The sequence below is a fragment of the Carlito syrichta genome, unplaced genomic scaffold, assembly GCF_000164805.1.
Source record: "Carlito syrichta isolate Samal-C Ts95f unplaced genomic scaffold, Tarsius_syrichta-2.0.1 Scaffold312151, whole genome shotgun sequence".
Taxonomy (NCBI): Eukaryota; Metazoa; Chordata; class Mammalia; order Primates; family Tarsiidae; genus Carlito; species Carlito syrichta.
Window position 1 is genome coordinate 238,682 of NW_007256247.1, and position 4,497 is coordinate 243,178.

At 41.8% G+C, this 4,497-nt stretch overlaps 1 pseudogene; it reads left to right on the top strand.

Moving 5' to 3' along the window:
- The first annotated feature begins 3,157 nt into the window (after nt 1-3,157).
- LOC103272153 lies at nt 3,158-3,538 on the top strand (annotated as a pseudogene).
- Nucleotides 3,539-4,497: the final 959 nt, after the last annotated feature.

A 4,497-nucleotide genomic window follows, 5' to 3' on the forward strand; every position in this document is an offset into this window, starting at 1 on the left:
TAATCCCAGCACTTTGGGAGGTCGAGGTGAGAGGATTGCCTGAGCCCATGGGTTCGAGACTAGCCTGGGCAACTTGGTGAGACCTCATCTCTACAATAAGTCAAAAAATTAGCCAGGTATAGTTCCAGCTACTTGGAAGGCTGAGGCAGAAGGATCACCTGAGCCCACAGGTTCACGCTGAGGTGGCCATGAGCATGCCACTGCACTCCAGCCTGGGTGACAGAGTGAGATTCCAACTCAAAAAAAAGTAAAGTTGCAAAACACAAAATCAATGTACAAAAATCAGTGGTGTTTCTATATGTTAATACAAGAGTAACTGAAAGAGAGTTCTAGAAAACAACCCTATTTAAGAGCTGTATACACTTGCACTGACATGGGTGACATTAGAGGTTATTTTGTTAAAGGAAATAAATCAGGTACAAAAAGACAAATATCACATGTTCTCACTCATATGTGGGAGATTAAAAAGTAGATCTTATGGAGGTAGAGAGGACAATAGCTACAAAAAAATAAGTAACCAAAATAACTAGGAATAATTTGAACCAAGGAGCTGAAAGATCTCTACAGCAAAAACCTATATAACACATTGATGAAAAAAATTAAAGAAGACATGAATAAATGAAAAGATCCCATGTTCACAGAATGCAAAATGTATTGTTAAAATGCACATAATGCCCAAAGAGATTTATGACTCAATGAAATCCTTGTCAAAATACCACTGGCATTTTTGTTTTGTTTTGTTTTGTTTGAGTTGGAGTCTCACTCTGTCGCCCAAACTGGAGTGCAGTGGCCACTCCCAGCCACTGCAGCCTCGACCTGCTGGGCTCCGGCGATCCTTCCGCCTCAGCCTTCCAAGTAGCTGGAACTACAGGAACGTGCTACCACTCCCGGCTAATTTTTGACTTTATTGTAGAGATGAGGTCTCGCCAAGTTGCCCAGGTGGGTCTCGAACCCACGGGCTCAGGCAATCCACTCACCTCAGCCTCCCAAAGTGTGGGATTACAGGCTGAGCCACCGAGCCTGGCTTCCATTGGCATTTTTAACAGAGATAAAAATGCATATATATTTAAATGTGTCTGAAACCACAAAACACCTTTAATTACTAGAGCAATCTTGAGGAAAAGGAAAAAAAAGCGGAATCATCAGGCTACCAAACTTCAAAATATATTACAAATCTATAGTATCTGAAACAGCATGGTACTGGTATAAAAACATACATATGGAACAGAGTAAAATTCCCGGAAATAAATACATGCATTTAAAGCCAACTAATTTTCAACAACAGCGCTAAGAACAACACATTCAGGAAATAAAACAGGCTCTTTAATTCCATGCTGCTGGGAAAACTGGATATCCACATGCAGAAGATTGAAAGTTGACCCCATCTCACACCCCACACAAAAATCAACCTAAAATAGAATAAAGACACAAAAAGAAGACTTGAAACTATACAACTACTAGAAGAAAACACAGGGTAAATGCTTCATGACAATTCTAGGCAAGAATTGTTTGCATAAAACTTCAAAAGCACTAATAAAAAATGCAAAAATAGACAAATTAGATAATATCATATTTAAATGTCTTTGTACAGCAAAAATGCAAAAATAGATGAATTAGATGATGTCATATTTAAAAGTCTTTGTACAGCAAATGAAATAATCAAAGAGATAAGATAATCTATAGAAGTGGAAAAATTTGCACACTATAAATTTGGCAAAGGGTTAATATTAAAATATAGAAGCAACTCAACAAAAAAAATTCTGATTTAGGAACTTGGATGGATTTGAAGTCTATCGTCCTCAGTGATCTCTCACAGAAACAAAAAATTGAGTATCACATGCTCTCACACATAAGTGGACCCTGAACATTTATCATAATGCTACCAAAAAAGGGGGGATTGGCAGTAGCGGGACACTGCCAGGTGAGGTAGGGAGCACATAACATCAATAAAGGTGCCTAATTCACATTCAGGTGACGTGAAGTCCAATGGAAGGCCCAAACCACTTATGCACCCATACCACTTATGTATCCAATCCTGACTTGTACTCCACAACTTTAAAAAATAAAAATTAAAAAAAAAAGAAATAGGCAAAAGAGATTGAGGGAAGTTTCTTTCAGCAGAGGCATGGACACAGTCCTGGGCTTAGTGGGGAAAGGCTGCAGTTCTGCCCCAACTGTTGAGCTTGCCGGTGCTTGTGAAGGGTCTTGGAGAAGGAGACGTCTTCCTCGTACCCATCACTGCATTTGCTTCTCTCATAGGCACTCAGAGCTACAGCAACTGTAAACATCCTTTCTGCAGCACTTTGGGATGACTGCATTCCCACAGGGTGTGTTCCCTCAGGCACATGCTTATACCATTAGTGGACTCTCACTTCCTCCCTACAGGGAATATCAGCATTCTTACTGATGGACAGAGGTGCATGTCTGAGCTGAAAATCCAGAACACCAGGACATGGGTGTCACTGACATAAAGACCACTTTTCTGCCAACCTAGGTGTAGAGCTGAGGCCATTCCCTCCTTTCCTCTAGTGAAGACCTTCAACTGGGCTCTCCCCCAGCCACCTCTGTCAGGGCTGGAATTTAGTTCTGTTGGAGTATTGCATATACTCATTTTCTTCTGGCCTCAGCCGGTTCTCATGCATGAGTGCCTCCTACTGGCCTGAAACGGAATAGTTCGACCCAATGGGAAAAAATACTGGGAAACAAAGAGCACACACCACTGCAGGACAAATAAGCTTCATGAGACTTCAGACATTATAGTCCCACAGGAGATAATGAACCTACTTACACACTCCAAAAAAACTACTACTACAAGCAGTATCTGAGACAATGCAAAAAAAAATCTCTGTAGCAAGGGAACCCATACAGAGCCTATGCCACTGAAAGCAGCCAGACTCGAAGCTAAATGATCATAAACTATACACATTAAAGTCATATTTTCAAGGGGAAAAAATCAGTGGAATCAAAAATAAATTTTAAAATATGAAGAAGTAATAGTTTATTCAGATGAGAAGGAAGCAGAAAAATAATCCTAGCAATCTGACAAAATAGAATTTTACAATACTCACAAAAGATTACACTACCTCTCCAGCAACAGACTTAAACCAAAATGAAATCTTTAAAATATCAGATAAAGAATTCAGAAGGGGGGAGAGCAGCGGGGCCGAGAACAAGACTCGCCCACTCCAGCCTCTGCCCACGCCGCCTTCCCACACCGTCCTCGCAGCCATGTCTAAGGAGAAGCCCGAGGAGGGAGTGAAGACTGAGAATGACCACATCAACCTGAAGGTGGCCGGGCAGGATGGCTCTGTGGTGCAGTTCAAGATCAAGAGGCCCACGCCGCTGAGCAAACTGATGAAGGCCTACTGTGAGAGACAGGGCTTGTCAATGAGACAGATTAGATTCAGGTCTGATGGGCAGCCAATTAACGAAACATACTCCAGCACAGGTGGAGATGGAGGATGAGGACACTATTGATGTGTTTCAGAAGCAGGCAAGAAGCTCACGGGAGGCCAGCCTGGCAGGATATGGCCTCTAGAGCCTGTCCCCAGCTGTGCCATCCGTCCTTGCATTGCTGTTAAATAGTAAGCACATGACCATGCCATCCACAAAGGAGTCTGCGGACACTTGAGGACATTCACCAAAATAATTTCCTCTTTGATGTACTTCGAGTGCAACTCAAAACTATATGCAGGGATGAATCTACAACTTAAATTGGGCAAATCAGAATTGTTATCTTCAGGTAAAATGAGTTGTGAGGTTTTTTGGGTTTTTGTTTTCATTTTTGTTTTCCCACCTCCTGTAACATTTTTTTACCCCAAACTTGTGGCCTGAATGTTTGCTTTTACTCTGTGGACAGGGATCTTCCTCCCAGTGTTGACTGTCCCTCCTCTGCTTACTCCAGTCCTATAGAGAATTTGCCTTCCCTGCCCTGGGGCTTTGTATGTTGGACAGGTGTTGGGGGCATGATGGAGATGGAAGACAGAACGTCAGTTGCTATTTGTTGTAGGCACAGGTTATTAAAATGCTAAGTATTGGAAATGTAAGGTTTGCTAGCATGGTAAAGTTGAAGGGAAAATACTAGAATGCTTACAAGGTAAAGACTAACTGAGCCCTTTGGTAATATGGACCAAGTGCTCTGTGGTCCTTGAGCGTGTCCATCGGGGGCTGAAGCCCAGGACTCCCCTACTGTTCCCTGCCCAATACCTGGCATTGGTATAGGGACAAGGACTGGCACCTCCAAAATTGGATTTTTTTTCTAAATATAGAAGAAAGTAAGTACCACATTTCTTAATTGGCAATGGTGTTTTGGCCTCAGATTTCTTCTATTTGCTTCTGAGAATAATTATGGTCTATACATAAAAAGTAAGATTAAGTATTAAAAATTTGCAGTTGCGTTGTGTAAAAGAGCTACTTCACAGTGTGGTTACAAATGGATCCACAGAAAGATGACTTCATGCTCTTCTTGGGGTTTGTGCTGTGCCGCTTCCAAATATG